Below are 19,741 nucleotides of genomic sequence, written 5' to 3' on the forward strand. Positions count from 1 at the left end.
ACTAAATGCAGTCAGGGCAAAGGTGATCCATAAGGCAAAATAAACCTGATGCCACCCTGGATCTTGGAGAGCTGTGATTCTGGAGAATGATTTGGGAATCACAGGGGGCAAGTAAGGCAGCATGAAATTACTAATTCCAGAATGACTAAAAAAAAAAAAAGCAAGTTGTTCCCATGATCTATACACCTACACACAAGGGAACAATGAGCAGTAATATGATTTTACCTCCTCACAGTACATCTCATAGAAAGCCTGGAGTCCAGTTTTTACCAGCCTCTATTAACAACTTAAATGGCAACAGAGAATGAGTGTTGGACTGACATGGTGAAAGAAGGAGACACCTGACTGTGAGAGAAACTTAGAGACCCATCTACTGAGTTTACTGGAAATAAAAAAAGAGAAGTGATGTATTAATTACACTGCACAGTTACTTCTGGACAAGAACTTACTGGATACTAAAGGGTTCTTACATCTGGCAGAGAAATGTATAATGAGAACCGGTGACTGGAAGTTGAAATCAGGAATTCAAAACGGCCACAATTTTTCAACAGTGACAGCGATTAACCAATGTGACAAACTTCTAAAGGAAATGATTGATTATCCACTTCCTGATGTATTCATATCACAATTAGATGCTTCTCCAGAAAAATATATTTTAGCCAAAATAAAAGCTATGTGTGATTCAAATGCAAAGTATTGGGTAACAGCATGAAATAGAAAAGCCTATGGCATACAGGAGAGAAAATGTGATGACTGCATGGTCCTCTCTGAGTGGAGAAGCCGTGGATGTCTGAAAGAAAGATACCTCTGATCTGATACAGCAATACAATCCAGTAGGGAAAAAGTTTTTAAAGCTGAACTTGAAAATGAGCTAAAAATGTTAAAGTGACTCTAATTAATCACTGGTCATGCTGATGGTGCTACAGCTCCAACAACGGTGTATCTCGGCTGTATTTCTTTAGAAAAAACAACTAACAAGAAGCAACCAAACCAAAAATAACAGAAGGAGAGACAGTGAAACAATATTTTTCTAGCTGTAAACGTCACAGATTAGTTGTCTGTTGAAGCTGTAGAGCCACTGTCTCTGGAGTTTTTAAGATGTGTTTACACGAATCTCTGTGAGGAACACTTGTAGTTGCTTGGAGAAAAGGAGGCTGAGGGACAGCCTCATTACTCTGTACAGCTTCCTGAGGAGGGGAAGCAGAGAGGGAGCTGCTGATCTCTTCTCCCTGGGATCCTGTGGTAGGATGTGTGGGAACAGTTCTGTGCCAGAGGAGGTTTAGACTGGACATTAGGAATCATTTCTTTACCAAGAGGATGGCTAAACGCTGGAACAGGCTTCCTAGACACGTGCTTGATTCCCCAAGCCTGTCAGTGTTTAAAAGCCTTTTGGACAATGCCTTTAGTAATATTTGGTCAGTACTGAATTAGTCAGGCAGTTGCCCTACATGATCCTTGTAGGTCTCTTCCAGTCAAAATAATCCTCTCCTCTCCTCTCCTCTCCTCTCCTCTCCTCTCCTCTCCTCTCCTCTCCTCTCCTCTCCTCTCCTCTCCTCTCCTCTCCTCTCCTCTCCTCTCCTCTCCTCTCCTCTCCTCTCCTCTCCTCTCCTCTCCTCTCCTCACTGATTCTGGTTAGGGCAGGCATAGGACTAGATGACCTCCTAAGTTCCCATCTAGTGCTGTCATTTCTGTGCTATGATTCAAGGAAAAGTCACAAGCAAAATACTAAAACTATCAAGAGGTGTAAGTCCTCTGTTTTTCAGAGGTCTAATTGAATGAAAATTGGAATATAACATTATAAAACTTTACAAAACTTCCATATCTAAGTTACTCTGTTTAGAAAACAAATCTTTCTGCTTTTCTGTTATTCTTCTTGGGCTATGCCAGTGTCTGGGAAAGATCAGAAACAAAGGTTCTGGTTATCTAATACCTATCTTGGTTCTTACCTGCCCTGAAGCTCTGTACAGTTCAAGTGCTTTTTGAGAAATGGTGTTTTTTCAGGCCATCTGAGGCCAAACTGCATCGTGATGAGCTTGAAAAGCAGAAAATCAAAAGCACCTCACAAAGGTGACAGAGGCTAACGTGTCTCCTCCAGCAGGGACACATTTGAGTCAAGATGATTCACAACCAGGCCTGTACAAATAGCTAATTTTTCAGTTTGCTAGGTGAACTTGAAGGGAGAAAAGAACATTCACACTGCCCTGAAGTGAAGTTCATATCTGCTTCTTGATGGAAAGAACTATGAAAAAAAAGAAAAGAAGATATTTTCATCAGTCTGACTAAACTGTTTTATTTGATTTGAAATTGTTTTGTCTTTGTGGTCTGCTGCATATAAACAAATTTATGGAAAATTTTCTTGAAAAGTCAACTCATAACATAATTTGTGAGTGGTGAACAAATGATTCACTCCCCAGAATTTTTGTGGCTTTGTTCAGACCTTTCTATGCGTTTTAGCTACACTGCTGGATGCATACAGTATGAAAATACCTCATAGAGTCACAGATCTTCAAAAAATGGCCAGGTATACCCTGCAACGGAAAATCCCAGAGAAACCAAATGAAAGGAATTAATCTCTGGAAGTTTCCCTAAAAGACATCACTCAGGTGGAGAAAGCTTTGTGCAGGGTGACCTTCTCGTTACAACTACTGGACATGACTAAATGTTAATAGAAAGTCCCTTCTTTTTCCACCCCCCGTCTGATGCTGTCCATTTAAGAGGAATTTACTTTGTTTTCTCTCTCCTCTACAGTGCTGCAGCTACACAATCATGTGGACCAATTGGAGAAAGGTGGTCTCTCATCTACCTTTCTCCAACTGCTGGACACAAAGTCAGTGGGAGCTGAGTTGCAAGACCTTATACAGAAGTGTGTCAGCCAAAACATGTAAAAAAAGATGTATTTTTTCATGAAGAAGAATCCATGTCATTGGGATTGTTCACATAGTACTGCAAAACTTGTTTTTCAAACATCTATACCGAAGAAAAGTAATACCCTAGGAAGCACCTACTACTTCATCGCAGCTCGGGATATAGCTGTGTAGTAAGAGTGCTCCTATCGTTTTGGACAACCACATGGGGGCTGATGGAAAGTTTAACACCTTCCCATGAATTACAGACATCCTCTAAAAATGCAGCACAACCACAGCTAGCTGAAACAAAAAAAAAGCAAGTTAAAAAATTGTGATAAAATGGAGATGACTCAACCTCTGCAATTGACCTATTGTAGGCATGTTAAGGGAACAGACATTGGTCAGAAAATGATCAGAAACTCAGCAATTCTTTTTGCTATGGTTAGAAAACTCTAAGTTTGTGAAAGTAAGGTTGGGTTTTTTTTCAGAAACGTGTTAGTGTCAAGGGAACTTGCATCAAGACCAGATTATAGTCCAGAGATTTAGTCTTATTTCAAGTAAATACTGTGACCAAAAGGCTAGAAAGTCCTTGCACTATCTTTTCCTGTTCTGATGAATGATAATAGTTTTAAGAAGTGAAATAACTTTATGCAGGCATGAAAAAGAGACTGAGAATCCCAACAAGCATGCCCACCTGTAGGGAGCTCTGTTTTAGTTTGTGTTTGACTGCATCCAATCTGAGCTCAATCCAAAAGGCTAAAGGCCTTGAGTCTGGAACAATTCCGTTCGGTAGATATTTTGACTTATACTTTGATTTACTGTTTCTGTGATCAAATATTGCAAAATAAGGTTGCATTAGCCTGTCACCTGAGTGTGCTGAAACCCCCCTTCATATGCCGGAGACCCCATCAGCCTCTGCACTCTCAAGCAACATGAGTTGCTCCATGCTGTACAGTGCCCAGAGGGTGTCTTTGGTTCAAATGCGTGATACATTTTACAAACTGCCAAGTTGTATTCTTGAAGTTAAATATTGTTTTTCCAGCTATCCTCTAGAATGGAATTCCCACCTTTTGTTACAGACTACATATTCTTATCTACCTTCTTTAAATTATTTGCATCACGTCGTTCTTTGGTTGGTTAAGGATTGGATCATCTTAAAAAAGAAATTAAGAACTATTTCTTAAGCAATGTATTCCCATGATGAAAGGCATTCACTCATACACCTGAAAGACACTAAATTTTGCTATCCAGTCAGCTGCAAGTACATTAATCAGATCCAGCTTCAGTTTACTTTCACAGAGCTCAACCAGATTTACAATATCAAGATCATAAAAGAACACAAAATAGACGGAAAAAAAAACCCCATCTCCTTTTCGTGCCATGCAAACAGACCAATGTCATATACTCCAGGTGCAAATCCCCTGAAAAATCGAGGTGCCATTTTTTTCAGGCTTTTCCTTGCCTGCCGTGCTTGCAGAGCCACACTTTAAGGGCTGCACCAGGAGGGGGCAGGAGAAAGCCATCCCTGCCTTCCCACCTAGGGAAACCCTGGCAAAACCCACGGAAAACTTCCCCAAGCTCCAAGTTTGCTTCTGTGCTCCTGGCACCGTTTCTCTTTTACACACATCAAATGATATGTGCAGAGCACTGAGATTATGGATTATTTGCAGGCAGAGATCCTGCAAATCCGCGTTTGTAATGCATCCCACGTTGCAAAGGCCAGGCTTTCTAAAAGCCTCCCAGGTTGCTCCAACTTTGCTTCCTCCTCACTTAGTAGGAATTTTGACATTCAGATAAATGAGTTTTGGCAAATTTTCTCTTACAACCCTTTGACGTGAAGACCATCTCAGCCTCAGCATTTGTGCAGCACCTCAAAAGATCCTTACCATGCTCTGTGCAATAATCAACAACAATAGCACAGTGGATAAGATTGAATGTGGTCTTGTATAGCTCAAGGCAGGGCAAATCGATGCAGATAAAGCATCTAATGGTTATCTGAACAGAGCAGCCCTGATACACCTAAGGATCACTTGCACATCACGTTCAACATGGTTGGGCAGGTCTCAAAAGGTTCAGGGTATGGACTGCATTTGGTTAGTTCTCAGTCTTCAGAGAAACCAGCTTCAGACATCTATCTTTGCAGGGGGAAACTGAGAAGTGGGGATGGTGGGAAGACTCTTGTGCGTTTCAAAACTTCCAGCTTCTGGGAGGGTCAGGAAAAAAAGTAAAAAACCCCAGCCTTCTCTTGTGGTATTTTGGCATTTCTGCTTTCAATCATAGCCAGAAACCAGAAATGTGAAGCCTTATGAGAATTAAATATGTAAGGAAAAAAATATCAACCAACCTTTGCTGAACAACAAAGAAACCTTGGCTCATGTTGGTTTCCAACTATGGGTGAAGGTTCAAGTCACTTACTTCAAAAATACATTACTCATGAATGAGCTTTATTAAGAAACCTTGTGCTCCTATAACTCTTTCCATGTGAGGTTTTCAAGTACTTTATGGAATTAAGCAAAACAACCCTGGGAGGTAGATTAGTTCTTACATCCCCACATTACAGATGGGAAAACTGAACATTAAGCACATCTGTAGGAGAGCCAGAAATAATATTACCTAACTCTCATGTACTGCTTTTCAGCAGCAGATCTCACATCTTTACAATGGAGGAACCATTATCCTTATTTTATAAAGAGACAAAGTAACCTGCTTAAGCTGCCCAGTAGCTGAGACAAGTGGAGCAAGAGGAGCCAGTTCTTCCCAGACTTGGTACTCCCAAGGCTTGATTTTACTAACCAAATGACCAAACTATATTCTCTCTCTTTAATACTAAATGATTATACAAACAACCAAACAAAAAACGAAACACAAAGAAAATACATCAGGGTTGATTTGGGGAAGCTAAAAGTCTGTTTTCTAACACTGAGGAATCTCTTTATTGACTATATCTCATATCCCACCGATGCATTGCATCTTTGCCTTGCTAGTGAACATGGGAAAATAAGCAAAGGTCAAATCTTTTCACATTCATCATGTGGTATTACCTGACCACAGATGGCATCAGCAGAAAAATTTAACATCAAAGAAGTCTGTTCTATGGTCCTTTTGATGTTGCAAACACGAACACAGAGGAGATAGTTTGAATTTTCACAGAAGTAATGACACAGGAACACAGAAGGGGTCATGATGTTGCTCTGGCAACTTTCTCCCCCCAAATAAAACTTCCATTTCCTTTTGATAACCTTTTCCCTCCTTACAGGAAAAAAAAACCTCTCAAGTTCTTTAACTATAAAGCTCTCTTGCATTGCATCCAATTGCCTATTGTCTTAGAGCAGGTTGCTCAATGAGGTGGGCACTCAACAGACAAATCAGGAAGGTACTACTGTCTCCAGAGATCTCTCCATCTAGATGTATCTAGATACTGTTCTACCCTAAGAAATTCCATTTGCTTCCTCTGTTCATCTCATTATTTAGAGTTCAGAGCAAAATCTAAGAGCAGGAAATGTAGAGAGCTTTGAACTAGCAAATGGGAGAAAGAGAGTTCATACACAGTTCTGAGGGGAAAAATGATGACTGGGAAACTCAGAGACAAGCTGAAGTTTCTACTCTCAAGGCAGTTTCAGAGCTAGAGGAATGACAGGACAGAGGATGCTACCCTGGCCCAGCTGTAATTCTGTACATTGGGAAGCACAGTGGTGCTTGTCAGCAGAAAAATTAATCTAGAACAACCACATTAATATATTGTAATTATATAAATTATAAAGATTAAGATCATTTCACATAAATTATAAATATCTCCATATAAAGAGACTTCATGAGTCCCCAAAATGGGCTGAACTTAAGCCAACCTTTTAAATGGTTTTGGTAGAATTGCCTGTGGGCAGATCTTCCTTCTCTCTAATTCAGTCAATCAAACATCCTTCTCGAAGGCTGGCCAGATTAGAGCTGATATTACACTGGAGGGAAGAATAGTCATTTGCACATGACTTAAAATGATATTCAACTGGCAAGAGAAACAAATCCTCACATTTATTTTATGCATTTATCCATTTTTGTAAGATTGGCTTTTAGCACAGGCAGGCAATAGAGTCAAGTTCCTTTGCTCTTTGCTGTGCCCCAGCTCTCCTGTGAATATTTGATGAGTCATATCTTGCTTGTGACATGTTTTTGCCACCTGCAAAATAGGGGTGGTTTTTCTGAGGTTTTTTTCCCACTTGCAGAATCCTTTGTGATCACTGGGAGGAAATTCTGTAAGCTTGTGTTGTTATTTGTCTGAATTTCAGATTTTAGTGATGTAGACATTATTACTGCTGCTATTTGTCTACAGAAATCAATCTTTTACTGTGCTGAAAAGAGGCAGACACTGTAGAAACCAATGAGGATAACACAGTGCATCTCCTCCAGTCTGCTGTGAAGTCTGATAAACCACTTCATGTGTGCCTGACTGCACGAGTAGACAGAAAACAAGCATTACTTTTTCACTTCTGTTAATTTAAGAAAAAAAGGTCATTTCGAACAGCTAAGAGAGTTACTATAATAACAATAATACAGAATTATAGAATCATTGAATGGTAGGGTTGGAAGGGACCTTTAGAGATCATCTAGTCCAACTCCCCTGCAGAAGCCTATCCTCAGCTTGAACAGATTTATATCTTAATGACAGCACCAACCATCCATTCAAGGACCAGAAAAATGCTTTTATGGAAAAGTGTTATCACTTCCCCTTAAGTACAGATGTGGAAATAGAAAAATAGAAGTATTTGCAGATTCTTCTTCTGCTTGGAATGACCACTGAGATCTCCAATTTTCATGCGTTCTTCCCTAGTCCTTGCATTGTGTATATGCCCAGGTATAAGCTCCCTAATTTAATGCCAGCTGAGAAAGGCTTTTAGGTCAGCAGCATGCTTTACCACAGCTAGGAGCCCATGCTGATCCCTACCAGACTAAGCATGGCAAATCTGTCTCAGCAGCCCAATCTGGACCTTTGTGTTGCATCCCTTTCCTCCAAACAGCACTATTCTACATGGTGCAGAGCAACACACTCATGGGTTAGCCATGTCCAATGTGCAAAGCCATGCTCTTGTTTGGCCCTAAAACACCTCACACTGGTGTGGCAAGTAAGCAGTGACTATACACAAAATGGAAAGCACTGCAGGTCCCATTAGTGTTAGAATCTCCCAGAGCTTGGCTGATTCACTTACTCAAATGCTCAGGGTTAAATAATTTTTTACTCAGGGGTTCAGGTGACAAAACCTGTAGAGAAAGCAGGGCATGAGGGAATTTGATTTGTCTGTAGAGCAGGCTAGGGCTGACTGCCGGGATCATCAAGGACCTCTATTTGCTCTTACAAGGATCTAGAGTATTGCTAAAACTCTTGATCACTCTTGCTTTTTTCCTTTGATTTTCCTTTATTTTTACTTCAGGTTTTTGAGTTCTTGCTGTGAGGCTGTAATGATATAATCAGCTAGAGACTGGGTGACCCAGAAACTGGACGCCATAACAGAAGATGGTCATTTCCAGCCCCATGTTCTTAGGCTTAAAATCACTAATAACTGCAAGACAGTCTCAAAGCTAAAATATGGTCCCTTTTTATACTTACCAATATGCAACTATAAAGAAATCTCTCTTGTTTAGTCATCTGGACTGCTGCCGGAGAAAAAATGAACAAGAGGTTTCCTTTAAGTCCACTGAGTAGAACCTTGCACCGTTCACATCCCTGAAGGTGATATGCTCTCATCTAACTAGAGCATCTGCTCATTTATTGTCCCCAGGAGTCATCACCTGGAATTGGGAACATCAGGGTTTTGCTTGAGCGTTCAGCATTAAGTTGTTGGCAAATCTTCACCGTAACATTTTTTTCTTATCTAATGATAATTTGATGTATGAGAAACCTGCCGAGTGAAAGCATGAGTATTATGTGAGCAAACAATACAGCAGTATGTCCAGTATTATCTGTGAAATGTATTTCAATACCTGTGTGATTAATAATGGATTTGGAAGCACAGTGAAGTATAAATAATCCAAAGCAATATGCAAACTTCTGAGAAGGAAAGGGATTAATACTGGAACCAAATGAGGCCCTGGAAAATGCAACACTCAAAATAAATTGGCCAAAATGCAGGATCATCCCTCACTCAAACTAAATTGGCCAAAATGCAGTATCGTCCCTCAATGTAATTAAATAATAACATAAAACTCACAGATCAACAACCCAGTGGTTTTCTCTAGTAAATATAAAACAAAGAAAATCATCAGCAGCTGAGCTGCTGCTTAATTATGCCAACCACTTCAATAGGAAAACCCTATAAGAGTTAGGAAAAAATTGCTGCTAAGGCTGAGCAGGCTTGCTGCCCAAGCCTGCTGCGTAGTATTCCATGGAGGGAGTTTGGAAGCAGAGGGAGCAACGCTGTTTTACATGTTTTGGTCTCCCTTTAGCACACATACAGGAAAGGAATAGTCTTTATAAGAAGGCATCATAGTTCTGCAGTCTCCCAAAGAGGACTGGAGAAGAAACCTGACCTAAGCACTTACTAGCATATGACATTTACATAAATTTTGTTCTGTTGCACATTTCAGCTCCTCAGAAACCCTGTGATCTTTTCTAGTCCAAAAATCAGTCCTGAAAATCTGTGCTAAGCAAAGCCTTCCTTTGCTGATAGATGCCATCTTGCAGGGTGAGGAAGGCTGAGCTCTTCCGCTTCCGTATTCGCTAAACAGTTTTCAAACACGTCATCTTGAAGACGTCTTAAATACCCTGAATTACCCCAGTGCACAGAGCAGTGGAATGTTCAGAAATACAACTGACACTGAGAAACTGGTGCCAGACACCAGAAAGAGTGCTGGTCCCTTCCCTGATCAACAGTAAGATTATTATTAGCTATTATTTTAACTGCCCTGATGTGAATTTGCTAGCTTTTCATGCTTCTCATTTCCTTGATTCGACCCTTAACGAATGTACTGTAACACCAGTATGAATTAAGAAGCTAAAATTTAAAGTGTAAAAAAACTGGTGTGACAAAACATCATATGCACAAAACAATTTTTTAATTAATTTACTAAAAAAATGACCCAAAAATTGCTTCAAGAAAAATCTTCTTTCACCGAGTTAAATGTTATTCATTAAAGGAAAAAAAAATACATAGTAAAAGTCCTTGAAAGGAAAACAGCCTCCTAAACCCACAAACCCAAGCAAATCAAAAGACAACTTGTTCGCAGAGATAAAGGGGAAAAACAGAGAAGAACGTTTTTAACAACGACTTTTTTCATTCTCCCTTTTTAATCTAGTATCAGTATCAAGAGCTGAATGGGGAGGGCCTTTGAACAGCACCTGCATGGGCCAGCAGTGAAGGTCACATACCAACCTACAAATCTCTCCCCCCTGGCACTGGAGAGACAGTGTTACATTCTTCCCTTTGTACTGACATGAAGTGGCTTCAAGTCCATGTCCAAGTCTAAATAGTCATGAGTAACCCAATCATAACTGGTGACTTCTGTATGCCGGCCGATCAGCTGTGGAAACCGGAGACCATGGATCGTCAGCCTGCCGCACGCCTCTCAGCCTCCTCTGTCAGCTCGGCCTTTTCCCATCCCCACTGGCAACGTCAGCTCTGATTCTCTCAGCCTGGCACTGGTTTGCCGGGAGGCCTGTGCAAATAAGTGTTCAAAAAAGCCTCGACTTCCAGCAACTTTATTAAGTAGGGCTGTGGGCTGGAGTAGAGGAGTACGTTCCTTTCAGCAGGTTCAATTACATGGGAGCCTTGGAAAACTTTCTGGCAGTTTGCTGCAAGGTTATTGAAGCAATTGCTGCATAATTCAATCCCTTCTTTCTTTTCTTTAAGAAAAAGCTTAATGAAGGCAAGAAGGAGAAAGAACTTTCTCTCACCCTCTGTGACCCGTTTTGACTTTTAAAAAGGAAAGTGATAGTGCAGTTGAAGGGTATTTTAACCATTGCTGCTGAGGCTCTCAGCAAAAAGTTGTACATTTCTTCCAGCGCTCTAAATCACAGGCAACAATATCCCCAGTAATATACAGATGAGCACCTCAGGACTTGTTCTACCCCAATTACTTTGCAGTGGTACACAAAATGCCTTTTTTTTCTTTTTCACCTCACCGAGACTCACCAGAGTAACTCCATTTATTAAGTGCTGTTAGAAATAACTCGCATGAAAAATATAGACTGTAGTACTCTATCTAGTTTTCTTAATTAGTGAATGATGTAATTATTCTCAAATCATATGTTAAAGGTGAAGGAATTACTTAATATTAGTATTTTAAGGAATTTATAACCAAACAGGAATACACACACAAGAGACAATGTTCATTGTCATGCTCACATGTCCCTGCTGCTTCCCTCTGCTCAAACTCTTTTCACAGGGGACTGCTCCAGGAAACGGACCTGGAGCAAACTCTGAAGAAACCATGAAAAGTGTTATGCAAACATCAGGGTATAGATCTATCCTATATGTGTGAAGAGCAATAAGCCATCTTCAGAGGACTGGCTGAAAGCGTTACACATGTCCATGCTTAGCAAGATACCATTGTGGACCTGAAAACCTAAAAACTGACCTTTAAGTGTTTGCCAGTGTCTGGGAGATAACACTTATTCTTCTGACAGCCATCCCACTGAGAACATTTTACCTCAAGCAGACATTGTGCTCATACAATGGAACTCCTCACCCAAAACACTGCCATGATGATGCTTATTATGGGTTTGACAGTCCCATTATAGAAACACAGTCAGAGCTGCCAGTCTTCAAAGGAAATACGTTCTGTGCACTTCATGCATGTGATAGGCAGCAATTTCAGCCCAGAGAGGGCACATGGCTAAACCTAGGTGCACTAGTGACTTCCATGGGTGCTTGTGGTTCTCCAGAGACAAGGCCATTCAATTTGAGTAGGATCATTGGAGTTTCACAAATCACCCACTCATTTCAAGCAGCTGACTTGTGCTTGGAGATGTATTGTTGAGTGATGACATACAGAAACACTAGAACATGTCATTTTAATCAGCAGTCCACAGCTGAAGTTCTCTTTAATCTCCAATATATATTAAAACATATGTACTTGGTATTAAAAAGATTGCAATTCAAATAAAAGAGCCTCCTTCCACCACAGGGGATGTGTTAGGACCACTGAAGACCAGTTAAAGCTAACACAAGTTTTTTTAACTGTTTAGATAGATGTAGCACAGGAAACCATGGAGAAACTGAGGATCAGCAGAAGAGTTTAGAAACAAAATTGTACTTCCAGGCAAACCATCCACTTCCCAAATTCTCAGAGGTACAAGGTATCTGCTGCGCAGCTTTCAATATATGAAAACTGCAGAACTGACAGAACTAAATATATGGCCACACAAAATGATACAGTATCAAAAGCCCAAGCACTCTCTGCATAAACTCCTGGTCAGCTAATAAGGAGATCACAAAATAGGCCATAGCCACTATTTTCAGATCTAGATGTTGTGTTTCACTTGGAAAGGCTTAATATATCAACAGGAAATGACAGAAGTTTTTCTTTGTGATGTTCTTCATCCCAATAAACTACATACAAATATTTTATGTGCCAACACTTCTTCAGGCAAATTCTGGTTCATCAAAATCCTAAATCCTATCACTCAATTAATATTACTCAAATTAGCCATTATGCAGTGGGTGAGGTGGCAAAGTACCTAACGTCATCATGACATAATATTGTCAAGAAGTGTTGTGACAACTTTCGCATTTCAGAAAAAAAGAGCTTAGCCAATCTTACACTGATTGGATTGACAGCAACTAATTATTGGGTAGTCAGATAGAATTTGAGTGTATCCAGATGAAACTGAAGTAGGAACGGCAGCTATTAAAAATAGCTTTAAAGACAGCAGCAACTTCCCAAGTTGTTAAATAAGAAATAACAGTTATCTTCTGGATGTTATTGACAGTTGTCTTTATAATATCAACAACCATATCACATCATTAGAGTGTAATGCCTTTCAATATTTAAGCAGATGTAAATTAGCCTTTCAAGAAAGGTTCATGACCCTAATTTCATTTTCTCCAAATAAATTCAATGCAATGTCCTCAGAGAAGATAATGAAGATCTACAGCTCACCTGAGGAATCATTTAAAAGCCCATTAATCATCTTTAAAATACATTGTGGTGACATGTATTACCAGATTGTCCTTCTAAAGAACTGTATGTAAGATATTCCTGGCATGCAGTAGATTACACAATACTGCCATCAAATTTAGTCTGTCTTTACTGGAAGATGTGGAAACTGGAATATCAGACTCAAGGGAAAAAAATCTTTGATTTGCGGTGTCCCAGGATAACAGTCAGGGGAAGCCAAACATATGAGAACAGAATAGTTGAGATAAGGAGGGCTTAGGAAACAAGACATACAACACATGCATGCAGTCCTGATGGGAGGAGAAATATTTGTTGTGAAATAACATATACAAAGGCACATTTAAAAAATTATTACCTCAATCAATCCCTGTCTTTGCAAGGCAGCTCTCAGCTGCTGAGTCTAGAAAGAGTCACTAACAAAAACATACAGCAATTGCAGAAGTAGAGGAAACATGGAGTGATACAAAAGCTGATTTAATTTCATGAATACTAGACAAAATTAGTCATAGTAAGAAGTATGTTTCTAAAGAGTAACAAATTACATGTATTTTAAATAATTATAATGTTATCAGTTAAAAATACCTTGACATTAATTCCTTTGTAACCTCAGTTAACTGTAAATTACCTGTTTCAACACTTCAGAGCTTATATACAAAATCATTAGTGATAGTCTCACTTTGAGCTGAAGTTAGATTTCAGTACAAAACAGAGCACTAAAATTCTGTCTACATACAGCATCATTTGCTGATAGTCCCTACATTTAAAAAAAAATATTAGTAGCTGTTACTAAATGCCAGATGCTGTCAGAAATGATGAGGATGTTCATTTTTAGGCTTCACTGCTTCAGCTATTATCTGATATTCAGTTTCTCTGACAAAAGCAGATATTTACGAACTGACTGTAGCGATCTTCCAGAACTGGAAATTGGTCTGCACTAGATGATGATGACTAACAAGTTGATCATGATTAAAAGCAGAGTCCTGTAACTAAAGTTAGCTTTGAGCTTAACTGAGGGCCTGTGGCTGTTCTAACTTTTAGAAAGTCATTCTAACTGCCAGTAGGATAAGAATTATAAAATCAATTACTTCCAAGCTGAAGTATTCATCAGATTCCTTTGCTGTATTTAGATGATTGGGTTCCTCTGTCTTTATCTGACTTTTTATAGAAATTTCTTATCTCTCCTGAACCTCAGGACCTTTTTAACCATCTTCAACATTTTCTGGTGAACACAATCCTGGGTAACTGTTCAGATCTGATAGACTATCATCAATTAAACATCATTTCCCTCTGGTCTTCACGTGTTTATGCTGTGTGTGCTATTGATAATGGGTCTCTGACAGAAATGCAAGTGTGGCTAGTAAGATATTGAACATAAGCTCATCAGGTGAAAAGATTCTTAAGAGAATGAACCTTAAAAGCAGGAAAAAAATGAAAAGAAGGAGTAGGCAATTGATAGCAAAATTAACCAAGAAGGGTGAGAAAATAACCAGACCTTCAGTTTTGGCCCAGAATAGGCGATCCGAGACTAGAGGAAGAAATGTCCTGTGGGGTTAGAGGCAAAATCTTGAAGACTGAAACAGTACACTGTGCTTCATTGAATCATGGTTTGATTTTATAGAAGTCAAATCTGGGGTTGTGCACTCAAACCATTCCTTTCTGCCTATAGAGACCATTTGAACACAAGCAAACTACAGAGTTAATGAGTTTCCATTTGGACATTGCCCCAGCTCCAACAGTTGCTTTCAGCAGACCTCAATTATGTCTCATTTTTGCAGGTCTTGTCAACAAACTACTTTTAGGCAGGAGTTATTCTTTCTTTCAGATTAAATATTAAAAAACTATAGGAGCATAAGGCATGGATTTAAAGTGTGAAAAGAAAATCTTATGGAAAGATAGACACATATGGAGATGAAATAGGACTGCTATAGACTGGACACTAGAAGTTTAAGGACTGATATTCAATTACATGTTCCTAACTATCTCAACAATGCTGCTTGCTGCTGTATGTAAAGCAAGACCTCTGCTAGGTGAAATGTACTGGGGGTTCCCATTGGAACTAGGGCTGTTAGAACACAGATCTCAACAGAGGAAGGAAGCAGATCTCCGTGAAGGTTATATGAACTGTCTTATTCCAAGGGATGGCTTTGTGGTCCAAAAATATCATTTAAATACTAACTAATGAAGGATACACTGGGAAAAGATTTTGCACTAGTGATGACAGATGCCTGTAAAGATTCTGTAGTTTATTGAGATATGAGCATGGTAGTATTATAGAGACAGACAGAAGTAATGTCTCAGAGGCAGAGGCCGTGTCTGAAGGCTGGATATGCAGTACCATAATTCTGATTTTCTGGTGTAATGAGTATATATGACTCAAGCTGAGGCTGCTTGATTTTTAGGGTTTTTTTTTCACACCACAAGACCATAACTGACACCAAAGAAAAGACAAATTTCAAAAGATGGAAGAAAATAATAACCAATTACTGTACATCAATTTGACAATCCAGAGCTTGTACTGAAAATAAATGTTATCGAACAAGTGAAGCGTATGCTTTTACACGAAGACGGTGACAAACTCCCTTTAGCTCCTTTGTTTGCAGATGGAGGTTTACTCTTTTGGCTAGTTAGAAAAATTACAGCAAAGACAAAATGACAAGTCCACTTATTCAATATGATAATGGAAACCCTGGGTTTTTAAAGCAAAGAGAAAACTTCATTTATATTTTGGAGAGAAAAAGCCACAGACTTGCTGAGAGGTGAAAAAAGAGCTAGAGCTGGTTACAGAGCAGCTCAAAACCCTTACATTTCCTCTTTATGTTCTGCATAGTCAACTGCAGCAGGAACTGAACATCCTCCTATAATATCTATGTCAACTTTAAGAAGCTTAACTCACTTTATTCGGATATTTGGGTGCAGGTCAGGCATCAATCAGCTCATTTCTCAGTTTCATTTTGATTATCAGTTAGTAAAAAATCAATATTACAGGCTTACACTTTTACTGCTGGATAAGGATCTGATGAGTGCCTATGGAACTGGCAATTTGGCTCACTGGCCTGCTCTTGCTAACAGCCATACCCTACAATCCACTTTAAAAACTGTGCATTTCCAGATCAAAATTAACCAGACTTTAATACAAATAGGGGGAGAGAAGTGCTAAGACTGTGACTGCTGTAATAACCTTCTTATTTTCAGCCTACATTTGTCTATGTCCAGTTTTTTACTCAACCACTCTTAACCACTATTTTCCTTTAGCTTCAAATGTTCTTTCCATCCCAGGTATGTACTCAAGATACATTTATGTAGAAATTTAAAGCTAAGGGGGATGGGGGCTACTGCTGAGAAAGCCCAGCATGGTAGCTTTCTCTTGTAATTCATGCTTCTTCCACTTCATGCTTCTTTCCCCACTCTGCATTGAGACATTTTCATCTAATTTTAACAGGAGTAAGTCAGCGTTTCCTAACCCAGTAATAATTTCTTATGATACTTTCATTCAAAAGTAGTACATTTTTTACTTACTGAAACCAAATCTGCTACAGCATCAACTCTGGCTGGTTCATTGATCTCTGTGGAAGAGCCATGTCCATTCTTCCATGTGGGAATACTTGGGATCTACCACGATGAATACTAGCATTTCCACCATATGCCAGGAAACCACAATTTTCTCTAATAACTCAATTTTTAGGAGAAGGAGAACTATTTCTAAGAACAGCAGGACAACACAGGAGATTATAATGAATTCCAAGAAGTTTCCAAGTAGCTGGAGACTTTCAGCCTCATTTTACCACCATCCACAAAACTACATAACCTACTCCTACACACAGTATTTTCAAGCCCTTCCTGGCTAGCCCTATGGAGGCAGTAGGCCAGTGAAGGTCTCTCTTGTTCTTATCCCACACCATAGTGACCACCTGCAGCAGGTAGCTCTCCTGAGGGTATATTACCATGCATGGCCTTTGTGAGCTGTATCATTGAGCCAATACTCTATTCATAACTGAAGAATATATAATCTAAACCCCTCATCCTCTTCCCATTAACAGTTATCTGTCAATTTCAACTAATATGAGTCCTTGTCCTTCAAAGGTTAACTGGAACTGGCAGGTGCCTGGTGGTAATGGGTCTGTAAGAGCAGTCATGTCCCTGTGCAGCAGCCACACCACGAGGTGCAAATAAGGCACTGCGGGGAAAGGAAAACAGAGGAAGCAGACAGGCCTTGGGGGGAAAAGCTATGAATGAAATTAAGTATTATTGCAAGGATGGTTTAATCAAGAGATTAGCTTTGCTTTGTTAAATAATAAAGCTAAAAGTTTTTCTTTGCTGCACTCTGCTCCAAGTGCATCTGTTCTGTTGAGGTAGGGAAATTGTGGTGGATATCAGTTCAGCTCCTTATAACACCAGTTTGAGAGTGAAAAGTAAACAAAAGAGGCTCTAGAGAAAAATATGACTATTTCATAAAATGTTCTCAGCTCAAGCAAGGTTAAAGAAATAGCACATCTAAAAGTAAGAACAGCAGAGTAGTCTGTTCACTGGCTAATGCTAAGCTTCTCTGGCTTCGGTTCTCCCCTTTGGAAAAGGAGGTGAAGGAAGGTGACCTCCAAGCAGCTAAGACTTTCTTGGTGTGAGCCTGCCTATGCACAGCCACACAAACACTGTGGCATCAAGGCAAGAGGTTTGCAGAGTGAGGGCTCGGGGAGTGATGGGTGCAATGTGCCCTTGCGAAGGGGGTAGCGAGCAACAGTGGGCACTCTAGCTGCCTCAAGGGCCTGATCAGCTGTAACCCCTGCACATTTGTGAAACCCTTAAAAAGTTGTGCATGGCAGAGAGACTGTAAATTTAACGTAGCAAAGACCTAAATGAAATCCTGAGTGAACACAGAAGTCAGACTGTATGGTATGGGATAGAGAGCTGTAGATATAAATCCATTTATTATTCATATACTACATTCTTATCTGGGGGAGTTCTCTCTAAAAGCTGTAGCACATGTACTAGAAGTTATGTACAAGTCTAAGATTTCAGATAATCCCAATAGCTCTTTTTTTATCCTTTTACACAAAATTAGTACTGCCACTAAACAAATCCACAAATCTAAACAGCAGAAAGCAGAGTGTATATTACTTAAAATTTATACATGACACTACCAAATAAGATAGGAGAGACACGTGACAAACCACGTAACAAAATGAGAAGTAACATCAGAAATCACTCTTCCTTAAAGATAGCCGTAGTGACAACATTTTCAAGATCATATTCAATTGATATATTAGTTTGCCAACTCTTGTGTTTAAAGGAGCCTTAACTAAGTGGCATCCCAAACTTGGACAATTTTTGTTTGTTACTATAATGCAAATGCATAATAGTAGTGGTTAAAAATAGTACCTTTTAGCAATGGCTTCAAGTCTTTAACTCAGCTGAGGATGAATCACACTCCACTTTGTTGGATTTTGTATTCTTATTTGTTATAAAGTTCACCAACTGGCTGAGATTACAAAGCAAGTAGGATTTTTTTATGAGGAAGTACAGAAGTAAAGGAGTTCAGCTTCTGAATGTTTATCTCCAAAACTAGGAAATTAAACTATAACAATAAAATATGAGAGCAGCCCAAGGAAATTAGGTGTCCAGCTGTCATTCATTTTCTGAATTCTCTCTGCTAATGCTAGACTTTCAGGGAGACGTTTTCATCTTTGCACATCAGTGACCAATAAACATAGGGAGCAAACTTTATGCTCTTATGCTTTGGGTGACAAACTGTGTGTACATATGATTTAAAATTTTTCTTTCCTTGATAGCACAAATGCTGAAAGAACAGTATTGGTATAAAAACTCCCTTTGCTTTACAAGGATACACCATCTTTGAAAGACAGGAAATGAGTCCTCAATCTTAGTAATTCTCATCATTTAGCCATAGGTAGGAAATACTTTTAAATCACACCTTTCAAGGATACAGATACATGAGTATGCTTTATGAAGTTTTCTGGTGGTTGAACTAGCATTAACAAAGTCTCATATTTTATCAGTTCACTGTTTTCATTGTATCGAATGTCTCTGTTTCACCTTGCAGCACACCACATAAGCATGGAAGTAAGTTCATCTTTCCTGTGACAGAAACACTAAAATATAGCTCCCTTAGGACAATCTTTATTTTTAAGACAGAAAGATGGTATTCAAAGACATGAGTGATAGACATCTACCTGCCACTGAGAACAGATGGACTCTGGGCACCTACTTCGATTTGAGCTTTTAAATATTTCTTTCTTGTCAGGTGTATGACTTGGTAATTTCAAAGATATTGGATCTTCTATTCAGAATAGTCCTACAATTTGTCCGTGATTAAGGAGCCTATATATCTGCACTGTGTTATGGCCAAAAGCCATCAATTAAAGTTAAGCTGCTGACCACCCAGTCAAGAGATAGGATTAAAGAGTTTAAGGTGCCAGCTCCAGAGAAACACCAACATACAAAAGACTGTTAAACAAACTTGAATGGAGATGTTAACCCCATAATTCAGCAAGTGGATTAAAAATAACAGAGTACAAAATTTACACCAAAGAAGTAGATGTGATGCTTTTGTTTGTCTGTTTTCTGCGTTTCTGAAAAAATACCAAGACAAAATACCCACGCTGCCTTATTACAGAAAATACATAGGTTAGTATTAAGAAACACTAATATTCAAGGCCTGAATTTTACCTAACTGTTAGAAATTGTTAGGAAAACCAAAAAGCTCAATGTATCCACAGCTGAGAACCTCAAGATGAAATTAAGTTAAATGCTAGAATAAAACTGCAGAAGGATTAAGC

This window comes from Colius striatus, chromosome 11 (assembly GCF_028858725.1).
Source record: "Colius striatus isolate bColStr4 chromosome 11, bColStr4.1.hap1, whole genome shotgun sequence".
Classification (NCBI taxonomy): domain Eukaryota; kingdom Metazoa; phylum Chordata; class Aves; order Coliiformes; family Coliidae; genus Colius; species Colius striatus.